At 45.5% G+C, this 27,073-nt stretch overlaps 1 long non-coding RNA gene across 1 annotated transcript in view; it reads right to left on the bottom strand.

Annotated features, from left to right (window-relative positions):
* Positions 1-15,134: 15,134 nt before the first annotated feature.
* The window catches only part of LOC144164160 (uncharacterized), a 103,668-nt gene continuing 91,729 nt past the window's right edge, over positions 15,135-27,073 (bottom strand). Inside the window, exon 5 of the long non-coding RNA XR_013321087.1 lies at positions 15,135-15,331. This is a non-coding gene — a long non-coding RNA (uncharacterized LOC144164160). The remainder of the gene's footprint in view (positions 15,332-27,073) is intronic.

The raw sequence follows: 27,073 nt of genomic DNA, 5'->3' as shown, positions 1-27,073 counted from the left end.
AAGCCTCTGAGCTAGAAGTCTCGTTTTCAGGCATTCACAAGACGCCCATCATTGATTCAATTCCACCATGGCGTCTCCACCCTGTGTCATGTGACCTGTCTTTTATGCAGTTTAGCAAGAACAGGTCACCAAGGATTGCGATTCTGCAGCATTTCTTGTTTGTGCAGCATAAGTACCGTTGTGAAGAGTTTTACAGTGATGCGTCCAAGACTGCAACTGCTGTGGCTTGTGCTGCGCATGGGCCAAACTTTAACGTCAGTAAAACAATGAACCTTTGTAGCAGTATATTCACAGCGGAAGCATACGGTATTTTAATGGTAATAAATCACATAGTCCAACATCAAATCCTAAAATCCATCGTGTACACGGACTCTCTTAGCGTTGTACAAGCACTTGCATCAGGAAAGCACTCTAAAAACTTTGTCATCAATCATGTTTTTAAGGCTATCATGTCTGCATATGCATCAAACCTTCAAATAACTTTCTGTTGGGTTCCAGGGCACTCTGGAATTGCCGGGAACAAAACCGCAGATCGAATGGCCACTGCAGCTACACTCTTGAATACAATGGACATAGCAACAGTGCCATACACAGACATGAAGCCACACATCAGACACCAACTTCGCAAGAGATGGCAAGCACACTGGAGTGAACAAACAGATAAGAAGTTACACGTTATAAAACCACGCTTGGGACCATACACCACTGACACCCGCAACAGATACACAGAAGTTGCCTTTGCTAGGCTACGGATAGGGCACACACATGTCACACACTCGTATCTCCTCACGGGGTCTTCAAGACCCCAGTGTGGCAGGTGTGGAGAGGCCCTATCTGTAGTTCACATACTCATTCAATGCAACGCACTTCACACAACACGACCCAAACACTTCCCACAGCTATACAGACTGCACGTCCCACTACACCCAGCGTTTTTCCTCTGTGACGATCTCATATTTTCTATCAAGTGTGTTTTTAAATATTTAGAAGAAGTTAAGTTTTTAGACCTCATTTCATACCACGCGTGATCACTCCCTGGCCCTATACACCAGCCATGCTCATTGTCGTTTTGTGATTTTACTTTTGTTTTTGCTGACTTTTCGTAGTGTTTAAGGCTTCACCCCTCATATATGACTATTGTCTTGGCGCTCATTGCCCCAGTTGGCCTTGCGCCATAAACATCCAACCATCATCAGAATCACTCCATCTTGGTAGAATTCACCGAAGTTTGGTAGAATCACTTTTCATTGACAAACACCATGTTTGCTTTCTGGCTGAAGGTGTGAAGCTAGGAGAGTTGGCTTATATTTTGGGGAGAAATACAGCACTGAAGTTCCAGTAAAGGTGCTGTGATGAACACAGTGCCCACGTGTTCACAGCTTTTTTGTCCAGTTTTTTTCCCGTGTTTTTTCGTGAAGACTTACTACAGTGCCTGAACATAGCCTGTTTTTGTGTAACGAAAATGTCAACAGCGAAGCACCTAATGCTCAGATTCTGCCCATTGACACCAAAGCAGAAGTACGTTCATTAGATTCATGTTATTGTTGAAGCCATTCATGATACATCAAGCTTTCAGCTGTACTGCAATATTCACAAACACCAACAAAGACATCCACGTCCACAAAGGTGTCCTTGGCTCCAGTTCCTGCACAAGGTATTAAGTGCTCTCAGAAAAACATAATGTCAAGCTGTGCAAGAACAATTCCCTCATGGATGTGCTCCATAAACTGTTTTTTAGGCTTGTTAGCTTAAAAAATAGATTCAGTGCCCGCTTTTTTTAAGCTTACGGTCCCAAAACACAAGGTATCTCTATACACATCCCAAGAATGCGCTTTCTAGCAGTTGAGCTCTGCCGGGGTAGGCATCGTTGTGAAGAAAATATGAGACACTGTACTATGGCCCTCACAAGTAAAAAGCAATAGAACATGACCTATCTCCTCACAATTGCAAAGTTTTACTGTTCCCCTCCCATCCCACCCCCAAACACTCAGAGAGCAGACAACTAAGCACTTCTTACACGGTGTGAACACAAGTAATAATGTCGAAATGAATTCTCGCCAGCTTTTTACTGATCGAGGCCGCGATTTCTTGTCCCGAGTTGTTGAGGACCTTCTTCGTGCATGCGCAACACAACACAAGGTCACCACTGCTTACCATCCGCTGACCAACGGCCTCACGGAGAGGCTCAACAGGACGCTTACAGACATGTTGTCGATGTACGTCTCCACCGACCATCGCGACTGGGACGTGGCGTTGCCTTACATCACGTTCGCTTACAATTCGTCCCGTCACGACACTGCAGGCTCGTCCCCATTCTACTTGCTCTACGGCCGCGATCCATCTTTGCCGCTTGACACCCTTTTACCGCCTTCTCATCCCACAACTGAGTATGCCCAAGCCGCCATCGCTCGTGCCGACCACGCTCGCCAAGTTGCCCGCTCTAACCTTCTCTCATCACAAGTCTCCCAAAAGGCGCGCTACGACACCGAGACCGAAACCTTTACTTCCCGCCGGGATCACTTGTTCTGGTGTGGTCGCCGTCGCGCCGCGTGGGACTTTCTGAAAAACTCCTCTTTCCCTATTCTGGTCCTTACCGTGTCATCCGACAAGTCACTGATGTCACGTACGAAATAACACCGGCCATGGCATCGCCAACTTCCCACCGTTAAACAATAGACGTTGTTCACGTAGCCCGCTTAAAACCGTACCACGGTCCGCTACCCGCATCGCAATAATTAGCACCGAGACGGCGCTTTCCGTCGCGGGGGTTATGCTACGGTACGTGCATAGCCTATGCACCACATTGGGACATGTGCCAGATACTAGCCGAAAGAAGATGACGGTAGCGCACGCGGACTAGAAACACAAGCTAGATGTCGAAGTAGAAGAGGATCTTGCGCCTCGCCTACGGGGTGCTCTCGCGGTTGTAAATACACTGTGCGGATACCTCTTGTACCGCTTGGCTACACGTCTTCTTCACGTCACCGTAACAATATATATATATATATATATATATATATATATATATATATTTATATATATATATATATATATATATATATATATATATATATATATATATATATATATATATATATAGATATATATATATATATATATATATATATATATATATATATATATATATATAACACAGAATGAGAGTTGGCAGGCAAAAAAAACTCGGAAATCAAAGGGGAGGATCTGGTAGGTCATTGGAACAGATAAAGAATTTAGAAAGAAAGAAAGAAAGTGAAGAAAAAATGCCCGCCAGGTGGGATCCGAACACACAACCTCCAGAATACCGGTCTGGTGCGATAATCACTACGCTACTGGCGGGGCGATTTTCCACTTTACTTTCTGGGGTATTTATGTTTATGTATTTTTGTTTCCTGTGCTTTGGGGTGGTAGCCAGCGCCACTCGGACTACTCGGGGTGAAGGGGACCTTGTTTTGAACCCCCGGGCCGTGATTGGAGTGTCTACGACATGTCGATAGTGGTCGACCAGCGCTGCACCCTCTTAAGCTTACTTTGGCACCAAGACTGCCAGACAGAGGCCCATGCTATGCATGTAGCGAATCAGAATAGGAAATGAGGGGCTCGTTGAAAATAACACAGAAATAAGGGTCCGAGTATATATATATATATATATATATATATATATATATATATATATATATATATATATATATATATATATATATATACATATATATATATATGCAGGTTCCTGGAGAAACCTGCACAACGTACATCGAGGAAGTGCTCCAGCTGTGCCGCTTGGTTAATTGTAGCATGTCTGATGAGGACCAGGTGGGTCACCTGCTCAAAGAAATTGCTGAGGACGCGTACAACTTTATAATAACGAAGGAAGACCTTGCGACTGCACAGGGCGTGATTCGCCACTGCGGGGCGTTTGAGGCACTGAAGATGCGGCGAATCGCTCCCAAGTTCGGTCGTCTAGCAAACGTCACCACCGTTGCGAGTGTGGACTTCAATTCGAACCCTTCCGAAGATATCGCGTCACTGGTTTGCAGAATTATCAGAGAAGAGCTTGGCCAGCAAAGCGTCGGCCGCGACTCGCCCTGCCATCATTGTCCCGCTCCAGTCCGCCCCATCTACCATCAGTGTGCATTGCAAGCGTCTCCCGAAAAGCCTCCGATGCCCTGATATGAGAACAGGTCGAGGTGTCGGCCAACCACTTTTCGGAATGAACGCTCTGGAGCCCGGGCTAATCGGTCCCCGTTTAGGAGGTTTGCATCGTCTAATAGTGACCCTCCGCGCCGACCACCTGATGATCACAGACGACCCTACCAAGGATGTTTCGCCCCGACCACCTCCTGTTTGTTATAACTGCGAACTCCCCGGTCCTATATCCAGATTTTGCCCCCATCGAATACAGCAGCCTCAAGGACACTTCGCGAGACCACCTACGGCAATGCGCAACAACCCGCCTTACGACACGACTATACCGACTTCCACTTTCCACCGGTCCAGCCAGTCAAGGAACATGCGCCACGACTCGCCCGCATACGACCACAGCTTCTCTCCTCCACGTACGCACCAAGCCCGATCACTCTCGCCGCGTGGATGGCGAGGATCGCCGACGCTGGGAAACTCGCTTCTGCGACCCACGGGGGTGAGGTCGCGAGACGGTCGCTTTCACCAATTCCCCCACCTGTGATAATGTCAAAAAACAAAGTGATCGTTAGTGTGAATGGTGTAGAAACGTTAGCTTTAGTCGACACTGGTGCCGCAGTTTCGGTTATGAGGCTTTCTTTCAAGAATCGTCTTGGACACAAAGTTATGTTTGCGTGTGATCGCAACGTTCATTTTCGCGGTGTCGGGGGCGAGCATCTGCGCGCTGTCGGCGTTTGTTCCGCGACAGTTACGCTTGGTGAACAGGCATTCAGGATGGAGTTTATTGTGCTGGCGCAAGATACCCACGACGTTATTTTGGGCATAGATTTCCTACGAGACAGCGGAGCTACGCTCGACTGTGGTACTGGCTAGATTTCTTTCCGGGGTGAAATTCTGCCCACACCAATTGACGATCCCAGCGAGACCAGCGCAGGTGTGCTTTCAGTTGCTGAAGACACATTGTTACCAGCTATGGCAGCTTCATTAATTCCGGTGAACTCTGCTCGTCTTCGTTCGAAAAGCTGCACTATTTTAATTAAATGCGATGCGAACAACATGGTCAAGAAAAATATTTTGGTTCCCCGAGCTCTGGTCGAGGCCACAGACGGACGTAGTCATGTGTGAACGGTAAATGCATCCAGTGAGACAGTAGTCCTATCCTGTGGATTCAAGATTGCCAGCTTCTACGAACAAGTCAACCTCGCCATTGAAGCGGTGAATCACAACCCCGACCATACCACGACAGAAAAACCTGACTATACCGCCGCCTTTAGGCGCATGATGAACAACTCCCTTTCTTCCGTCGAACAGTCCGAACTACTGAAAACGCTCACTCCTTATGCCTCGACTATCAACTTTGCCCAGGGCGATCATTCCTTTTCCTTTCCTGGCTCCCAGCTACAGCATCGAATCAACACCGGCGATGCGACCCCTATACGCCAGAAGCCATACCGAGTGTCGCCTTCCGAACAAAAAATAACCAATGACCAGACGCAAGAGATGCTAAGCAAAAGGGTGATCGGCGAATCCTCAAGCCCTTGTGCCGCACCCGTGATCTTGGTCAAAAAAAAAGATAACTCATGGCGATTTTGTTTCGACTACCGTCGTCTGAATGCTGTCACCAAAAAGGACGTATATCCCCTACCACGCATCGATGACGCTATCGACTGCCTTCATTCCGCTTCATATTTCTCCTCTCTCGATCTCAGGTCAGGATATTGGCAAATTCCGGTGCACCCATCCGACAAACAAAAAACAGCCTTCGTGACACCAGACGGCCTATTCGAATTCAACGTCATGCCTTTTGGACTATGCGATGCGCCTGCGACGTTTGAAAGGTTTATGGACACCATTTTGCGCGGCCTTAAATGGGAGATATGTATGTGCTATTTGGACGACATCATAATCATTGGCACGACGTTTTCGGAGAAAAACCAACGCCTTGGAATTGCCCTCGACAGGATTCAAAAAGCAGGGTTGGTTCTGAATTCAAAGAAGTGTCATTTCGCCGAACGTCAAGCAATCGTGCTCGGGTTTCTCGTCGACAAGGACGGTATCCGGCCCGACTCACAAAAGATCTCAGCAGTTGGAGGCTTCGTCACACCACGTTCGTTAAAAGACCTGAGACGTTTTTTGGGCCGTTGTTCCTATTTTCGAAGTTTTATTAAGGATTTGGCCCAACTTTCTCACCCCCTGAATTGCCTGCTACAGAAAGATACCACTTTTGTGTGGACGCCAGAATGTGAAGCCACCTTTCAGCAACTAAAGTTTTTACTTACTTCGAGCTCAGTTGTTCGCTACTTCAACCCAGCTGCTCCTACGGAACTTCACACCGACGCCACTGGAGTCGGATTTGGTGCTGTACTCATCCAGCTCAATAGCGGCGCGCAGCACATCATCGCTTATGCCAGCCGAACGTTAACGAAAGCCAAACGTAACTACACCATTACTGAACTTGAGGGTCTAGCTGTGATCTTCGCCGTCCAAAAGTTTCATCCATACCTGTATGGGCGTCACTTCCCCATCATCACGGACCACCACTCACTATGCTGGCTCGTTGGCCTGCGGGACCCATCCGGTCGGCTCGCTCGCCTGGCATTGCGCTTAAAAGAGTACGATTTCTCTGTGTCGTACAAGAGCGGACGCCAACAAACTAACGCGGACTGCTTGTCACGCCTTCCTGTCCTGGTGCCTCCGTGTGACGACGATCACTTTGATGACTGTCTGGCATCTCTGTCGTTTGCAATTCCCACCGCCTCCAACTTGAAGGAAGAACAACTGAAGGATAGTTCTTTAAAAACCATGTTTGATGCAGCGCTGCGAGCGCAGCCATCGTGCCCGTTTGTCGTGCGCGACGGCTTGTTGTTCAAGAGGAACTATTCGGTGGATGGCGCCCGCTTCCTTTTCGTTGTTCCAGCTAGCCTTCGCGCCGCCATTTCGCATGCTATGCACGACGACCCCACAGCGGGTCACCTTGGCTCTGTTCGCACGCTAAATCGGCTCAAACAGAATTTTTACTGGCCAGGAATGCGGCGACTTGCGAAACAGTACGTTGCCGGCTGCCTGCAATGCCAGCGTCATAAACGCCCTGCGAGCCCTTCGCCGGGACCTCTCCATTCCGTGACTCCACCTACGTCACAATTTGAAAAAGTCGGAATAGATCTTCTTGGACCCCTACCGAAGTATTCGACAGGTCACTGGTGGATTATCGTGTGCGTCGATTACTTGACACGGTACGTCGAGGCGGCTACTCTCGTTGCAGCTACAGCTGAGGACATCTCAGCCTTCCTTCTGCATTCTGTTACCCTTTGTCATGGCGCTCCGCGCGTTATCATCAGTGACCGCGGTCGACCGTTTATGGCAGACCTTTTAGAAGAACTATTGAGACCTGGTGGCTCTGTCTCTCGCCATAGCACCGCATACCAGCCCCAAACTAATGGTCTGACGGAGCGCACAAACCGTACGCTGACCAGTATGCTATCAATGTATGTTACGTCCGACCAGAAGAATCGGGACACTGTTCCACTATTCGTTAGGTACGCCTACAATACCGCCAAACACGAAATTACTTCCATTTTTTCCTATTTCCTATTCCTATTTTTTCCATTTTTTCCATTTTTCCTATTGTATGTCCGTGCTCCACGTACATTTCTCGTCACCATCTTGCCCTTCTCACCACATCACCACCTTTCACTCGCCCAAAATTTGTGCCCTGCTGAAGAGGCGCGCCGGCTCTCTCGCATTCGTACTCTGAGCTCGCAAGCTCGCACCAAGGCTCGCTACGATGACCAACATCCTCCCGTCGCTTTCACGCCGGGCGAACAAGCTTGGTTATGGACTCCGGTGCGCAAGAAAGGACTGCACCAAAAATTCCTTTCCGCTTACTCCGGACCGTTCGTGGTGCTCTCCCACTTCAACGATGTCAACTATGTCGTCACCAAAGTCACGTCTAATGGTCGCCTCGCGAGCAGGACGCAGGTCGTGCATGTAGCTCGCCTGAAACGCTGGCATTCTCGCACCCCTTAACTCGCTCGGCGAGCTTCGTCTACCCCGGGGGAAAATGTTACGATGGAAAGGGAAGAAACGAAACTTGGAGAGAAGACAACGAAATGAACTGACCGGCCGCGAGTGCTAAAGAGGAGGAAGACGTTGGTGTGCGTGCCACTCGCTCTGTGCTCACCGCTCCCCGCCTACGAATTCCTTGCGCACCGGCCGCCCCATCTTTAATAAAGCCCATCTCATTCCCTACGACCGTGTCAATATATATAAATATACTAATATGGTAATGCATACAATGTGTGTGTATGTTGAATTACGCTTGAGTTGTGAGCTTCGTGCCATTTCGGGGAGAACAAGTACCCTTCCACGCCTTCGAAAGCGCGGGACTGAAACTGCGCAATTGGCCTCCACCTATAAGATAAGTACTTCCCTTGCCGTTTTATCCTCCCGCAGTAATGTTGCAAGCCCCCTTCAACTACATCCTGCCGAGGAGAGAGTTCGCGGGCAGTTTTATTCTGCTTTCCTCGTGTAGTTACCAGGGCGTCTGAAACGGCGCCAATTGCAGGGACAATGAAACCACGCGGGCAGGAATAGAAAAGTAGAACTCTTCAGTTAGGCCCGATATTTTTTAGAGGGTTGATGCTATGCGTTGTGCGCCCGGATCAGTGTACGTTAGGCTCCCAGGCGTCACAATTGCTTTGAAACATCTGTTCGTAAAACATTGCCTAAAAATACAATGCCAATAAAGTCAAACCATTGCTATGTTTGTACAAAAACGAGTGGGGGTCTATACAGGCTCGTCAACTAGGAGTTGTTTACGCAGCTAAGTGTTCTACCCAAAAAAGCAGATTAGTTTTGGTTTGCAGTTATGAATATATATTCCCGAAAGAAACATGAGTTGCTTTACGCCACCACTTGTTTTAGCTAAACACATAACAGTATTTTCAATTGGTATAAGTGTAAAAAATGGCATAAAACGTACGCCTATGTGCAGCACAATGTTTGGTGACTGTGCCTGTGCCGACGCATGACCTTTGGAGTTCCAATCGCTGGGTACGAGTGGTGTTAGATCTGTGAAGGACATCATCAGCTCAGCTTTCGACGTGTAGGTGCCTGAAGATTCATAAGCAGACCCGAGAACATATGATTCAGTGACAACTTTTGAACAAGTGCTGTCAACAAACCACGTATACGCTATAACAGATAACAGCCATTCATCCTGTGTTCCACGGCAAGCGGAAAGGAAGTGGTCGCTTGGTGGACGAGTACACGCTGATGATATTTTGAAGACCAACTTGCAAGCATCAAACGGCTGAGGTCTCTCACAGGTCTAGCACCGCGGGTGCAAGGTGGGTTTGTCAGCAGGCGCAAACCTATCCCATGTTTTTGGTCAAGGTTGCTGGAGGAAGTACCGTTCATCTACTGCGGTTGATCTGCAAGATAATTTTGAGCACTTTCGCCCAGGAGAAACTCTATTTACGGTCAGTGAGGGAAACTGATCAAGCTAACGACATTGGCTGCAGAAAACGTGGGCAAAGGACGGTGGCCGGAATCAAACCGTGTGTTTTCTGTTCAAATCTGGCCAGTTTGTTACCGAAGGCAGAGCCTTCCGGAGGACAGGCCTAGGTTCGCTGTTTTGCCAGCGTGTATGTTCGCTGTTCTACTACTTCATACCTCCCACTTTACTTGATGACAACATTGGTGGGGCCACTACCTTAGCAGAACAGAGAGTAGCGGCCTCAGGGCCATTATTTGATGGTCTTTCAATCCACTGTACCTGAGCTTTCAAGGAAAAATAACATGTTCATGTTGAAGTCAGTGCTTTGGGGACTTCTGCCATACCCCGAAAGGTTTCAGAAATATCCTGCCACCTCGTAAGCAACTCAAGTTTCCTAATGTGGATCCAGCCGCACGCGTGTCTTCTGCACCTAAGCTGTAATCGCCCTAAATTAACGCAGTACAATTGCTTTACTTCTCCTGTGTCTAATTTTCATTCATCCTGCCACATCGACTATCATACATCGACCCCTCAACTTTATCTCTAATTGCACAATATTCTGTTATAATTGAACTACAGCCAGCGGTGTGGAGCGTGAGTCCGATACTTCTACTCTACCCAACGTACACGGTTTTCCTAGGGCAGCACAATTTACCATAAAGAACATAAGTTCATCTTGAAGAAAAGGCAAGTTGCAAACACCCCTACCTTTCACCCCATTCTCCTATTTGTCTAGAGTTCGGCCACGCTGAAAGCTCTTGTAATTGTTGTCTGTGACTTGCATTATAGTTCAATGTATGAATCATATTGGCAGTGGTCGTTAAATGTTGGTACACCAATCCCTCTGAATGCTTCATTGGCAAAGCTGAAGACTGTTGTCAAAAGCACAAAATATGCTGTAGCCCGCGACTGCTCGAGGTATTATTTAAAGATGATAATACAGCTGCAGTAGCTCATGGGTTCCCAGAAGTTATTGACACAATGATAAAAGGTGGCATGTTGCCCATTTCCCGGAAAGTGCGTGCTCCTGTGCAATTTAGATGAGCAGGAGATAATGGTTACTGGACCTTGTGCTGTAAAAAACAGCTTTTCGCTCTAGTAAAAGAAACCGACAATAGCACAAGCCATTTGGGTAGTACCCTTGATTATGCGCAGTGGTTGCTACTCACGTGGGCATTTTCTGAAGTAGGCCGTCGATTTTTAAACGGGTATAACAAAAGCAAATTTCCCTGATTTTTATCTGGCTATGACCGTCTCCCATAAACCCTCAGTCAGTTTCTTAGAACTTAACCTTTCAATATTTGTTAACAAAGGACGTTAAAGGTTGCGCCGATAAAGTATGTTTTAAAGCAAAGTTTTCTACCCCTAGCAGCCAGTGATCCCTTCGTGGAGTGCGTGGTAAGAAACTCCTCACGCGGATGAGGAGTGGGAGGGCGGTATTCACTCCCGGAGCACAGTGTAGATGGCACCGCTATAGGGCAGTATTACACACCGTTACCCGCACGCATCTGCCTGCTCGCCCCTTGGGGTGCGTTCGACGGATGGCTCTGTCGTCTGCTTTAGCGCCGGTGGTTTTTGGCCTTTCTGGCGTGCTTCGCGTCCATTGCGCTTCCTTCGCACTGCTTTATTAACTTGTTCGACAGCACCTCCTGGATAACCCGGATCTGACTGAATTAATTTGTCGTGCTGCGAAGATGCGTTAAAGATTGGTTTGTAGGGAGGGAAAACAAAGTATACGAACCACAGAAACACATTTGGCCGCTCCAGCAACGCTATCTTTTGCGCATTGCTTGCCACGACAGGGACTCTGTTTTACAGAAAGGGCCTCTGTTTAACAAGTATTACAGGCGCCGAAAGGAAAAACTTCTGATTTATAGCAATTTTAAAAGTTCATTCAGCTTTCTCCCAATTCTCAAACTTACTAAACTAACTAGTCAAAATCGGTATAAGCGGGAGTCACTAAGTTCACACGCCGAATTGTTTCGCTATCTGCGCTTGTGTCGCGTGGTGGTGTAGCCACAAGCTAGCACGTCTGGATGGTTGGGTTCCGCTGTCTCAACCTTCGAAAGACGCTTCTCTCCATTTCCTCTCAGTTCCGACTAGTGACCGGGCAGCAGTGGCGGCGCCGTCCGCCGCTCTAGTCCGGCCGTGGTCGACGCTCCTGAGTTCAGAAGGCTGCCTCATGAATTTGAGGTAACAGCTGGCAGAATATCTGGTTTCACTGTTTGCCACATCAATTCAAGTGACGTCATTTGGGCAGTTTTTCTTGGTTTCGTTTAATGCTTCGCTTTTCAACCACCTTCAAAGCGGGGATAAGAGCGAATTTTTCGTGGTCTCGGATAACGAATGTGTGCGTGCATAGTTCTTGCAACGCAGGATTTCTTGAGCTACCGATGTTAGAATTCTGTTACGAAACATATGCACTTTCAACATAGGTACAAAGGTTGCAATCTAGAGCGTTTTTTGTTATGACTTCTCTTATACCAGGGCGTCTGCTTAAACAGAAAAATTGTGAATTGGTAGGAAGTGGAATCCGGAGTTTGCATTCAAATTTAAAAATGTGGAACCGCACCTTTATTTTTGAGCACGTGGATGTCTAAGAAAGCGTCTATAAACGATTGCAACAGGTGATAGGTGCATTCAACGCTTTGCAGTAATAGTAGTGACAATATCTTTGTGGTTGTATTAGTGCCTAGGTGTAAGATCAGCGACCACTTTTGCTGCGTTATCAGCGCCGATGAAGTACCAAGAAAATACAACAACCAGGTTGGCATATTTAGGTTATTCCATGAGCATTGGTTCAGCGGTTGATTTAGCTACGCTCTAATTGAAGACAAAGTTCCAAGATAATACTTCCAAGACAATCTAACAATCCTGTTCAGATATTGGGGTCATCAAGGCAGGCGAGTTCAATGTTTACACTGATAGTGGCAAAATAACATTACATTTTGTCTGCATTTTCGTTCTCGCTGTGGGTAGCAGTATACTGCTACCCACAGCGAGAATGCCTATACTGCGTGTCAAAGTTCGGAGTGAGGGCACATATACCCATACCTACGTGTACCATATCTGAGCCATGCAAACACTGATGAGAGCTTCTTAATGTGTGTTCTGAACACTTAATCCTTTGGTTGAGGGATTGCCATAAAAGCAATGTCAACAGTTGCATGTTATCGTAAACTAATTCTCGTATCATGGTATCGGTTGCCCAGAGGATGCAAATCATTTTGTATCACCGGATTTTGTATCCCCGACTTTTACAAAACAAAAAAATGGGGTTATAGTTTTTGGTCAATACCCCTCGGCGATGTATTTCTTCCGGCGTGTTCTATAGCCTTTTTTTATGCTTTACTGTAGAAGCCTTAATATTGAGAGCAACTATATGACAATTAGGAACAGACCCAATGTATGCCTTGGTTTGCTAAACGCTTGCGCTGCTAATCTATTACATACCATTACATATATAAGAAATCTGCGAAAGACTTTGCCAGTATCCCTATACATGAACATGACTTAAAACGGAAGGTAATTCATGGGCACTGTTTTCTTTAATTGAAACGGAACCGCTAGCTTAGTTTTGAGGTGTCCTGGTACCTTCATTTCAGAAGCGCTAGTCATTCTGAATCTGGAAGCAGGTGGACATGCCAACCCTTACGCGCGGACATATGTTTTGTGCGCGTGGCTCAGATAAATAGCAAAATTCCAACGCGGTGACCTCGGCTCCCTTCAAAAGACCGAATCGCAACAGATTCTCTGCAGACGAGTTGATTGATTTGGGCCTCTGCAACCATCGAGTGAAAATTCGATACGGGGCTCACATTCGAGACCACGTATCTGTATGATGATTGCGCCATGATGCCGTTAAAAATTATGTTGGCGCTTTGAGGCTGTTTTGCGGCTGCTAAATTCTTAGGAACCGCAGGCTTACAAGGGGAAGCCTCGGGATAAACACGCTAAAGCCTTGTAAAACTGAATTATTTGAATTTTTTGGCAATACTGGAGATGCTGCAGGGTTTATTCAATGATTTAGTTGTTTTTGATGTCAATAGCCTGGTTCTATGAGTGTACACCGAGATATTTTTTGCGGCCACCTTGGCCCATTCTTGAGTAATTCCACCACATTCTCGGCGGTCAAGTTGGTTGATTCGCACTTCTGCCGACAGCTAGTCCAAATTTGACACTCATGATGGTCATGCACTAGGAGTGCTAGCCAATTTTATTGTGTTTCAAAGTTCACTGTTTCAAAGTTCGTTGGTTCTGCAAACACTTTTACTGGATTCTAGCCTAGGTCGACTTAAGCACGATCTGTGCGACCTTGTTGATGGGTAGGGTTTGTGATTCCAAGGGAGTAGAAGGCTGTCAGTGGTAACCAGGCGGTCTTTCATTAAAGTACGATTGTCGGGCCTGTGATTTGTCAAGTGTTGCCCTACCCATAAGAAGTACTTTGCGGTAAGTTCACCAATGCTGATGAGAGTTTGACTTGGATGGATTGTGGAACGTTTGGGATTTCCAATAATATGAAAATTGCACAAAATTGTTTCTTGTACACCACTATGGGTGTGTTCTGCTTTGAAGTTGTTAACACTGCATGAAGCAGAGATCTCGCACGAAGGGCTATGAGTGGGGGGAGTAAGCATTGGTGACTACGTCGAAGGAAATGTGTGCGTCTGCATTGATATTGATACGCGACACTGTCCGACTAATGTGGCTAGGGAGAAGGTAACATTACCTCGAGCAAGCTTTGGCCAATACGCTTCAGTGGGTGTTTGCGATATCCCTTGTTACCTGCAAGGGTGTTTACAAAAAATATGTAAGTGCAGGCTCAGGCTTTTTTACCATGTAGGGCCAGTTGAGCTGAGAATATGTATGCGAGCGTTTAACTTCAAGCATTAAAGCGCAACGTTACTTATGATGTCAGAAAATTCCAAGAAAGCGTTCGCAGTACAGATTTTGTGACATGTCCCGCTCGGTGCCTGTGCACAGGTGGTGGGTTCTTGCGCCACTACGCCCAGTCAAAAAATGCTGATAACCTTCATGGCAGGACGTTTAGTGTTACGCCAATACTTCGTGCTACAAGGGCAATAGAGGATAGATGAGCGCATGGCAGTGTCAATTTAAATTTCTATTGAATTTGACCTTTTAGATACAAGGGGGGCGTGGCGTAGAGGCGTAAGTGAAAGGTACACATGAAGGTAGAATGAACCTTCCGTTGGCTGTTGGAGAAATAGAAGAGACGAAAAGGCAAAGCCTCGGAGCTGTAAATGCAGTGACGTAAGTTTTCGGACAGAGATTTAAATAGAAAACGGAGAAGCCTAGTTGTGCAACATTAGCAACGATTGGCAAAGGGTTTTTAGATTTTTCTGCTCTTGGAATGTATTATCTCATAATTGTCATTTATGCAATTGCGAGTATACTTAAACATTCAAAACCGTAAATAAATATGTATATATGTTTACTGTTACACTGAGAAAATTCACAAGTGGATGTCGTGGTCCACATTACAACTTTAATATAGCTTGCACTCTGAGCGATTATACATTTCCAAGACCCAATCGTTGTTGCAATTGCATTTGAAGTAATGCGCGCAACCGGGACTTGTGAGCAATTGGGTCGTGTGGTTGACTTTATGTGTGCGGTATCTTTCCCAAAGTTCACACTGAGGGAGCTGCGTCATATTTTCAGTTTCGCAGGCATCTGAAACAAGAGAAGCAAACAACAAGGTTACACTTTTTTGCAGGGGGTTTTATATAGCTTTTATAAAAATAACTATTTATTTATTTATTTATTATTTTATTTCTTAATTATTTATTTATTTATAAATCAGCGCAGAGGGGAGTAGCTCTGTTTACAAGGGACACAATGAAACAGCCAATGTATGAAGAAAAAATAAATTCCCCTCATTAAACAATGTTAGGCAAGGCGTCGTGAAAAAAATGATGATCAGTATTTGGCGGTCACAGGTGGTTACAGTATCGGGATGTACGGGGTATAAGTGACTGATCGAAAATTTTGTAAATTATGTACCGAAACCTAATTTATGGGCTCGATGAATGCGGTGGGAAAGATATGAGGGAGCAGGATTTCTGATGAATTGATGTATTATGAAGTGTAAATTGACACTGAGGTGATTGGTAAAACTTACGGGATTACCAGCACAAAGTGCTGTCCAGAGTCTCTAGGCCACGTTTGGACCACTCATGCTGCGTTAAGCGACTTTACTTAGAAGAAAAATCAAATAGAAAAGGCGGTCATCCTCTCTGCATCCTCTTTTACCGATTTCTATGACGTTTTGTGTGACGTCAAAACAAGAGGGTTTGGTTTGACTGTCCTACTGCATGGCTCGTCGAAGACTCGACAAAATAAGTCGGCCCAGAGGTTATGCGGCCTGCGGCGTGCGGGTTGCCGCAATGCATTCACTCAGTTGAAACTGGGTGAACGCATTCACTGAGTAAACGCATTCAATGAGTTCACTCAGTTGAATTCACCTTATGTTCATGCGAGGAACAACGTACCTTTTGTTTGTTAGTTTGTAGGCTGTATTGAGCACTAAGTCCACGTGGCTCCACACAAGCGCACATGTGACGCTTCGCTGACTGGTACACTAGTGGAAAAACCTTAGGCCAAGTGAAGGTCAGGCCAAGGCCAAGTGAAGGCCAAGTGAAGTTAAGTGTCAGCGGAGTTTTTATCGATATTGAGGAGTTAAAAGGATCGAAAACGTTTATCGTACAGCAAAGAACCAAGGTTCGGGATGCACTTTTTTGAGCTGGGTGAAGTAACATAGCGGTCAGCACCACAAACACATATTTGTAAACGCTTTTGCGTCTAAACAATGCAGTCGCTAGCCATGAAATATTGTGGGAATTTGAGGACGCTTACTGCACGAGCGCTATACAAAAAATAACGATGTAAGCAGCTTGCAATGATAAAACAAAAATAAAGTGGCTATATATTATATACTTTATATTTCCAACGCTGGATTCGCTGGAGTTTGGCCGCGGGGTCTGAAGCCCTAGTTATATTGTTTCGGAAGTCGAAAGTTCGAATACCTGATACTGTATCAAAAAAAAAACTTTGATTGATTGATTGTATAATTTTGTTAAGTTGATTCATTTGTGTTTGCGCAAAGTTTTCAATACTGAATAGACAATTTTTGCCTTCTAACGGTAATCCGCTAGAGTTTCGTAGGAAGCGTGCAGACTGACAGTGACGCGCTGGTGAGTTCTCGCTGCTGTGTTGCTGCCATAAGCACCGACTGCTTGCTGTAACAGTCGTCAATCAGCCGACCCCTGGCCTGGTGCTAAACGCCTCTTACAATAGAGGCACGAGCCAGGCAAGCTCCAAAGATAAAGTAAAAGAGCATCGAATTTGAGCATCCACTGCGTACCCTTCGGCTAGTAATTATTACTATTCCAAGCCATGCTGGAAGACTTATCTGACGCATTTTATGTACGAGAAGGTAGCACAACAGACATGGCAGTTATGAAATTTCAATATCTGAATTGCAGTAATTAAATTATTTTTGCTGTAATGAGTAACGTAATGAATTACTTTTGAGTGTGTGTAATTTAGTAATGTAATCAACTACTTCAGGCAAGTAATTTCATGAAAGTTACTCATTACTTTCCCAATTACCTTTGACTGCAATATAGCCTTCCCGCTTCTATACGGCAAAAAAAGTTGACCAAGTAATGTTCTAAAGCCGAGAGAGTCTCTCGGCATTGGATAAAAAACTTCTTCATTATGTTCAACACAACCCTGCCCTCATCCACGCCAGCGGAGGGTACTTATGTACAGTTTATTCAGAGTGCTGTGCATTGGTATGTTAGATATCTATATTGTATCTCAGAAGGAGCGGCGATAAGAAGTGGGCATCGGAAAAGTGTCCCCATTTGTACGAGAGAGTTTCTTTTGCCATGCTAAAGACACTAGCCGTACAAACGGGGACACCTTGCCGACGCCAACCTTGAACCAATACAAATATCTATACAGATATCTATATAGATATCAATATCGATATCAACATAGATATAAATGCAATATAGATATCCGACATACCAATGTATAGCACTGTAAATAAACTGTACATAAATTAGAGTATAAACAAATATTTTGGAGATTTCAGTGTATATGTTTATGAGTGTAAATATAGTGTATATGAATGGTGAATTTTCGTTAAAATAATTTCAGAGTAATGTTATTATTTTTGAAAAGTTGTAGTAATTTAAGGTCATTACGTCTGTGGCCACCTGTGATTTGTAATGTTTTAATTACGTTTTAGAAAATTCTAGGAAAGTAATGAGTAATGTAATTTAATTCCTTTTAAAAAGTATTTTTGCGACCCCAATAGCAGAAGAAGCACGGTATGCTGATTATGGATATGTAGAGAATGCCCATCCAAGGATAATGTCGGGTGCTTAGCATCTTGTCTCCTAGAACCGAAACGGAAACTGTAGTTTGAATTCAATTCTTGGAAGTCGTCCAATGACGTGATACCTTGTATTTATGGCAGTGCTGTTTGTTAGTGCGCCTGCCGTAAACCGCTCATGGCAGCTGTTCTTCCGAGTTTTATAAAATAAATACCGCCTCCCGCCGGAAGAACGACGAAAAGTGTGTTTATTTGAGCCTACCTACTCAGTGAAAGCAAAAACAGGAGCTTGACAAATTCAGTTCAGTGTCCCTTTAGCGCGCCGACGCTGCACAGTAGATGAGGCGCGCCGTAGTGGACGTCTCCTGATTAAATGCGACCAGATGAGGATCCTTAACCTTCATTAAATATAGCTGTTGGGCAATTTGGGGCATTGTGAATAAAAAATAGAGCGCCACTTGGATAACGACACTAAATAAGAACGACGGGACAAGCACGCACTTGCAACTAACATTTATTGAAGGATCATATTAATACATGTATCATTAGGAGCATGCGCACTAGGGTACAATAAATGGAAAGCATCAAACAGATGGACACAATAAAAGTGACGTTTTCAAAAACTCAAACTCGCTGGCACGCAAAAGTACAGACGTATCGGCGACGCACTTGTCCTCGTTCTGCTTAATATAAAACGCTTCCAAGAGCTCCCTCGGCACTGTATTGTCACTCCTGCCGAGAATTCAAATCTGCTAAAAGAAAGGTCACCATTTTTCCGAAGGACTGACAAGTCAGCAATCTTCGCAATGCGGGGGTAAAGGCGGGCGCACATTACTGTTGAGAGAAGAACTATGCCCATCTGACTACCTGGCCGATGTAGGCCTCCCCTTATGAAGCGGTAGAGTATTAGAAAAATGCATACCTTTCATTAAGCAGATTAGAATTTTCGGCAAGAGTGATAATACAGTTGCGAGAGAGCTGTTGGAAGCGTTTTATATAAAGCAGAAAGGGGACAAGTGCATCAGCGGTACATCTGTGCTTTCGCGTGCCAGCGAGTTTGAGTTTTTGAAAATGTCACTTTTATCATGGGCATGTATTTGATGCTTTATATTTATTGTAACCGAGTGCGCAGACTCCTAATGATACATGTTTAAATATGAGACGATGTTTTATTATATGTTAGTTGTAAGTGAGCGCTTCTCCCCCTGTTCTTCTTTCGAATCGTTGTCCATGTCGCGCTCTATTTTTGCTATCTTTAACCTGCGTCAAAATCTTGAACAGAGTGGTTTCTGGCTTTTTGCCTTCATCTCAAAGGCAGCCGGCGCGGCCGGGAATCGAACACGTATAACGGAGTAGGAATTGAATCATTGCGTAGTGCATTATTGTTGTACAGTCTGTGAAACAAGCTGAGTCGTGAAAGTTTGCGACGAGTATGTAACAAGGGCAGGTTGACATTCCACTTCATTGTTGTTGTCCTTGCGTACAATTCTAAATGGAAATTTTGAAGCATTTACAGCGATTCTAAATCACTTCAAGGGGGCCAATTAGTTTTTGATGATTTGGGCCCATGATTCGTGAGCCGTATTCTAATTGAAACGTACTAATGTTTCGTGCAGTATTATTTGTAATAAAGGTGGCGCGGTATGAAAGGTTCCACTCAAGTACGCCAGAATTATGCTAGGTTTATTAGCAATGTATTCCATGTGAAGCTCCTACGATCGACTAGACGTAATATGGCCACCTAAATATTTGCAAAAGTCAACGGATTCTAACATGCATTTTTCAGGTAGTAAGAACATCTAGTAACGCTTATCATAGAAAGATAGATAACCTTAAAATTTGTTTTGATTTAGTTTCATTAGCCAGGTATTACACGAGTTGGCAATAGCAGAGAGATAGCATTTAAATATTAGAGTATTGTTTTGCGTGCTAAGTTTCTGAAATACGATACCATCACCCGTATGAGTATGCAAATTAGAAGTTGCGGTACTCTAGAGGCCGTTAATATAGTTACGAAATAAAAGGCGACCGAAGATGGTTTCAACACTAATTTATTGGGAGTTCAGGCCTTTCGCCTAAACAAATTGGGTACGATTTGTTAAAATGTGTTTAATCCAAGAACATGCCAGTCAATGCTATATATTCTAGTTGATGGTGTAGGATTTTATGTGATATCTTACCCGAACGCTTACAAATAATTCATAAAAATGTACTTGGCGGGGGATGAGGGATCCAGGATACCATGCATTTTATTAGTTAGTAATGCAAGTCAAGTTTCACAAGAAAATTATCTGAAAATTCTATGTTGTGCCGACGCTAAAAATCAGCTTTATTGTAGTAATTTTACCAAATTGGATAATTAACATGTTCGAATTGCGTGCAACAACTACGCGTAGGGCAAAAATGGGACGGTAGTTAGCTAGATTATATTTATTCACCAATTTGTAAACTGGAACTACCTTTCGAATGTTCCATGGTGTCGAAAGAGAGGGCATGTGTAACGATTATTGAAAAGTTTTTACCAGTGGAATGTCACTGTAAGTAGACGTGTTTTGCTAGAATTCCTGTGATTATGTTGTCCTAACCAGGCGTAGTGGGACTACAAAGTTATTTGCTTTATATATACCAGCAATGCCGGAAGGTATTTGAGGCATTGTGGTTTAGTCAGTAATTTTTCGCTCGAGGATTGTTTTGTGTTGCATCTGAATAAAACAGTTTAAGAAATATTTGTTGCCGGACAGTTGCACTTTTATTTTCAGGGGTCCTTTAATTTCACAAGTCAACCGACATAATATGTTGTTGCCAGAAGTGCCTATGGTTATTGGTTAGCATGGATAGAAAATACAATGTGACATTTTTAAGAGCATAATTATAATCATTTGAAGCAATCCGGGCTCTAAGCCTGGATAACCTCTCGGCCTTTCGTTTCGCTTTTATCCCCCTTCTGCTCATGCAAAGAGGAGCGCTTTTTTGTTGCATTTCTTGCAGCCAGGGGATAAAGGCAATAAAGGCGCTCTTTTTGTTAGCTAAAGGTTTGTAGTGGATTTTGTAGCAAGGCACATACGTGAATGCACGTATAGGTCAGTTCAGAACTTCACGCACAAACTTGCCCTGGTTATCATCGACGGAATGGTGATAAAAATTTTGAAAAAAAAACTTAAATGAACTGTACGACGGGTTATTTTTAGCGGGGCAGTCAGCTCTGCCGTAGAGTACAGTTTTTCTATTTCGTTTCATTTTTATGATAGCTACGTGAATATCGAGAGCGATAAAAAAATGTTCGCTAATTCCAAGCAAGTATGCAATAGAAGAAACGAATCAGGACGATTAGTGGAGACGAGGGCGATGCCATTTGCGCAGTTTTGTGTTATTATAGTCAGGTAAGAAAGAAATTGTGTTAAAGAGGACACTGAACAAATTTATAGAAAGTCGCTTGATTCTTGAAAAAAACGAGAAAACATCACGAAATAACGGTTTAGAATAACCTTACTTGCCTAATATAGGCCCTTAACGAAAGTAGCCTGTGAATAAGGAGGTGTGTAGCAAAAACCAATTATTACTTTTGGATTACTGAAAAAACTGAGGCCCCTATCATCTCGAGGTCGCTGTTTGTGCGCACGCATAATGACGGACGATATCTTCGAATTGCTGAAAGTTCACCACTTCCTTTTTGTTTAGTTATATCGACGCTTTAAACAGAAACATTGAAGACATAGCGAAAAATTTCGGAGCGGATGACGCTAGTTGAGTCCCAGGTATCGGTTAGGCCGAATATTTACACGTGGCCACAGACGACACACTTCTCTTCATGGAAAACAAGTTTACTGGAGCGAACTTGTGCTCCCCTAACAACTAAAAAAATTCTGGCAGGCAAGGAGCAGTCAACAAAGGGACAAGCGAAGGCGAGCGTCAACGATTCGAATGCCGCGGCGTCTGCTCGGCAGGCTTTAATCTTTCGGCGCGAGTGTTTCTCGAACCGTCGATTTACATCCGGAACATTGTAGGTCAGAGAAGAGTATTCTGGGCTAGTGACGTTAAGATGAAACAGTCTGCTTATTTAAATGAGATAGCCGTGCGGCCTTAAAATAAAGAATGGAAGAGCGCGTTTCACTTGGGACACAGATAACAGAGCCGTGCGTGGCCGAGCAGAAAACAGAAACAATAAATAAACAAACCCATGCATGGTTCGCGGCATTACCCTACCTCTAAGAGGGCAGCGACCCAATGCGAAAAAAAAGACAATGCGAACAATTAACAAAAATAAGTCCGTCATCTTGCATAGCAAGCTTTCAAGCGAACCACGTGGACAACTTTGCGCCGGGTGCGTCGTCGTGATGTTCCGGAATCACCATTGGTGATCACCTCGTAGGTAAGTTGACCGACACGTGGTAGAATCAGGTAGGGTCCGAAATATCGTCGCAGAAGCTTCTACCTTAGTCCGCGTCGACGGATGTGAGTCCGAACCCACACACGATCCTCAGGGTGGTACTCGGCGTCTCGGCGTCGGAGGTTGTACCACCCGGATATCCACCAGCTGCTGGTCCGTTGTACAATCTCGAGCCAGCTGACGGGCCTCCTCCGCACGCTGAAGGTATCCTTGGACGTTGGGGCTGAGGTCGTCGTCTTCTACGTGCGGAAGCGTGGCGTCAAGTGTCGTAGTCGGCCGTCTTCCGTAGACGAGCTCGAACGGCGTCATCTCCGTATTTTCCTGGATAGCCATGTTGTAGGCAAACGTGACATACGGGAGCACTTCGTCTCAAGTCTTATGCTCAACGTCGACGTAGATTCACAGCATATCTGCGATTGTCTTGTTCAGACGTTCTGTTAGTCCGTTCATTTGGGGGTGGTACGCTGTCGTTCTTTGGTGATTCGTGTTGCCGTAGCGTAATATTTCTTGCATCAGCTCTTCAGTAAAGGCCGTTCTGAGGTCCGTGATTATGTCTTTCGGGGTTCCATGTCGCAGCACAACTTGGATTATGAAGAACTTTGCGACTTCTTGTGCAAACCCCCTCGAAAGAGCGGCGGTCTCTGCGTAGCGTGTCATGTAGTTTGTCGCTACGACAATCAACTTTTTCTCGGATCGGGATGTAGGGAACGGGCTCTGATGGTCTATTCCAATCTGTCGGTAGGGCCTCCATGGGACAGCGATCGGCTGCAGAAGTCCGGCGGGTCTCGTCGGTGGCGCCTTTCGTCGCTGGCAGTTACGACAGCTCCGGACGTAGTGGGTGACGTCGGATGTAAGGCGGGGCCAGTAGTACTTCGCCTAAATTTCTCAGATTGTGCGGGCTGTTACGAGATGTGCGGAAGTCGGGTCGTCGTACGACACTTCCAAAATTTCGTAGCGAAGGTCTGCGGGGATGACAAGAAGATAATTCGTTCTGCTTCCGGCGCTGAAATTCTTCACGAGAACGGAGTTTTTCAGGATGAATGCTGGTATGTTGCGTTTGAAGGTTCTAGGCACGGCGACGTTGCGTCCTTCGATGTAGTCAATTATGACGCGTAAGTCGGGGTCGGCACGCTGCTGGGCGGCTAGCTCGCTCTCCGTTACGACTCTGAAGAACGGGCTGTCTTCATCGGTCTTGTGCTGGTGGGTCGACGGGGGCACTCGACAGGCAATCGGTGTCGGAGTGTTTCCTGCCAGATTTATAGATGATTGTAGCGTCGGACTCCCGCAGGCACAAGCTCCACCGCCCAAGACGGGCAGAGGGGTCCTTGAAATTGACGTGTTAACACAGCGCATGCTGTCTGTTACAACCTTAGGCGACCTACCATACACGTAGGGGCGCAATTGTGAAATAGCCCATATAATTGCGAGGCCCTATTTCTCGAAGGCTGCATAGGTTTTCTCCTCCTTCGAGAGACCACGTCTTGAAAATGCGATTACTTTTTCGTAACCGCCTTGTTGTTGGACGAAGACGGCACTCATGCACACTGGCGTCAGTGTGCACTTCCGTTTCGGAGTCTTGGTCGAAATGAGCGAGCACGGCTTGGCCTTGCAGGTGTTTTTGCAGCTCGCAGATTGCTTTTTCTTGGTCGTTTTCCCAGCTGAAAGTGGTGCTGGCTTTCATCTAGCGCGTCAGTCGCTCAGCAATGCGTGCGAAGTTTTCGAGGAAGCGCCGGTACTATGCGCACAGCCCGAGAAATCTTCCCACGCCCTTCTTGCCTTTCGCCCTTGGGAAGTTAGCAATGGCTGATGTTTTTGCCGGGTCACGTGGGACTCCCGGGGCGTTGACGACGTGGCCCAAACAATTGAGCTCTTGGTACCGGAAACGGCGCTTTTCAGACTTCAGCGTTAACCCCGACTTACGAATGGCCTCGAGTACAGACTCCAACCTTGCAAGGTGTTCGTCGAAACTCCGGGCGAATACCACAACGTCGTCGAGGTATTCGAGGCATGAGTGCCATTTCAGGCCAAATAGCACAGTGTCCACGACTATTTGAAACGTTGCTGGCGCCGTGCACAGCCCAAAGGGCATCACCTTGAACTCGTATAGGCAGTCCGGGGTTATAAATGTGGTGTTCTCTCGGTCTCTCTCGTCCACCTCAATTTGCCTGTAGTCGGTCTTCAGATCCATCGCGGAGAACTACTTCGCATGGCAGAGGTGCTCGAGGGCGTCGTCTGCTCCGGGCAGGGTGTACACGACCTTGCTTGCACGGCGCGGTCCATGCTCCCGTTCGTGTCTTAAACGTCAGTCCTTAAACGCGCCGCCTTCGGAGACTGCCCCACGAAACGGCTGGCGACATTTGAGAAGACGCCCAAGCGGTTTCATTAGTGGGCGACCATTGAGACTACCTCGGATCTGGGCACCAGACCGACATACGTCTCGCTCGCAGTTACACGTGGAATCTCGGTGATTTCCCTTACACGACCCTCCCTCTCGCCGACCGCTTTCGCTGGCAGCTTCCCGTTGGCCGGCTCGTCAATGTAGGGTCAGCGACCCCGGGAGCTGATGGTGATGATTGTGCTCTCAGGTGTTTGAATGGTTCCGAATAGTGGGTCTGGTTTATCGTCGTCGTCTTTCTCTTCACTTCATGTCAAAAGGGCACTGAATTGTTGACGTCTTGCTTAGGTTCGCCATGTGGGACGGCGGTGAATTGCATTCCATAATACTGACCCAGAGCGGGGAAGTTTGATGCATGTTTGTTTTGGTAAATATCGAGGTAAATGTATGGGCATAATCAAGGTGAATTGAAACATCAGGGGCTGGGCGAATGTGCGTGTGTTCAAATTAAATGCTGTTATACAATGTGTGGATATATGTTAGAATCGGAAATATGCTGCACATGGCGAGTAGCGGAAGCTGAAAGTATTTTTTCAGACAAGACACAATTTTATGGTAAGAGTATGAAGATAAAATGAACCTTACAGCATTATTTCGGGAGGACTCTAATGCTTTCGAAAGATAAATATGATGGCTTTCCATATTATCCCCGCATACTGTAATGAAGGACAATTATTGAAACATAATTGTGAAAACAGGTAATAGAGTTGGCCTGCTGTTCAGGGTGCTGTGAAGTCGGAGTTTTCTTTAGTGCTTTGCTATTTTGCTATTTATCAGTTTAATGTGAGAGTTCCAAGAGAGGTTTTCATTCAAAATAGTCCCTATACTTTTCAACTAAAGAACAGGTTGAACCATTATGTGAATAGTTATACATTGATTAGGAGATCATTCCCTACTTATAGAAAATGTTACATATTTCGTCCTAACTGTAATTATTAGCATTTGGCATGTACAACACCCATAGGTTAACTTTGTTATATGAACTGTAAGGTAACTCCGTCAGCGGGAATGAGTATTGTTTTACGAACCACAGTCAACCGGAAAGGACGATTGTGGGAGTCAATAACCTTAGTCCTCTCAATATATTTATTTAGAAGAATGAGCGTCCGAATAACAACACTGTGGTACCGCTATGGGGTGCCCACTAGAAGATATATGGATGTGGTGGTGGTGTACGGATCAATGACGGATTCTAGGCACGGCAAAATGCATAGAAGGGGCACCAGCAAGAAAGTTCTGGCCGTAGACCACTGCACCCTGGAACACTAGGTGTATAGATTAGAATGATTTGAGGAAGGACCAAGACTGGACATCATAAATGGTAACGCGGTGTAGAGGGGAAGTTTTAAACATAAAAAGTAACATGGGCAAAGGCACAAGCACTCCAATCGCAATGGCATCGGTCACGAGCTCCGACCTGGTGATAAAATACAAGCGGACGACTTTGCGCACCTGAGCACACTTGTAGGTGGTGGAAATCGATTTTAATTGAAACTCAAAGTGCAGTTCTCGACCCGCCACCGGGCTCCTAGTTGACGAAACAGGTACACATAATCTTTTCCCACACGAACTGAAAATGGTGTACCACAAAGGCAAAGGCGCAATGATTCTTGCCCATACGGTAGGAGGCACTCAGTCTGGCTAGTGCAATTGCTCAGCTGACATTGTACAGATGAAAGATGCAGTACCTAAGTAATTGTTTTGGTTTTCGTGTTTGCTTAACACGACTGATCCGATACCATGGTCGGTCGCGTTTCCACACGTTTATTGGGAACTGACGAGTAAGCTGTGGCTAGAGATTGAAGAGCTATGGAGCACCATCTGTTTGGACAATCCCTGAAATGTTCCCTGCCAAACGACAACCTAGTGTTCTTTCCGAAAAAGATATTGAGTGCATGAGCGAAGACGGCTTAATACGTGTAAAGCTTATATACGGACATAGCCTCACAAAACAGCTGGGGGAATCAGAAAACTTCTTGACAGCTTGGGTTTGATCACAATCTAAAGGCACACCAGGAGTGTCTACAGTGCAACCATGAATAACTATTTCGTGCTTCAAAAACAATATTTATTTATACAGAGTTTCACGGTGCTCTGGTGACCATCAGCAAGAATAACCGAAATGTGCTGTAAATAGCGTGCAATACTGAGATGAACATCGCCTCGTGTATTATAAACAGGTACGCCAGTTGGAGCCATGCTGCAAGAGTTTATCATTGGTTCAAATTTCTGCTGCATTGCACATACTTAACACCATGAAATTAAATTTTTGGAAACCATCGCGCGAGA

This window comes from Haemaphysalis longicornis, unplaced genomic scaffold, assembly GCF_048455015.1.
Source record: "Haemaphysalis longicornis isolate Haplotype H1 unplaced genomic scaffold, Haemaphysalis longicornis Haplotype H1 scaffold_13, whole genome shotgun sequence".
In the NCBI taxonomy this organism is placed as follows: Eukaryota; Metazoa; Arthropoda; class Arachnida; order Ixodida; family Ixodidae; genus Haemaphysalis; species Haemaphysalis longicornis.
This window is presented reverse-complemented; position numbering and strand designations above follow the sequence as displayed.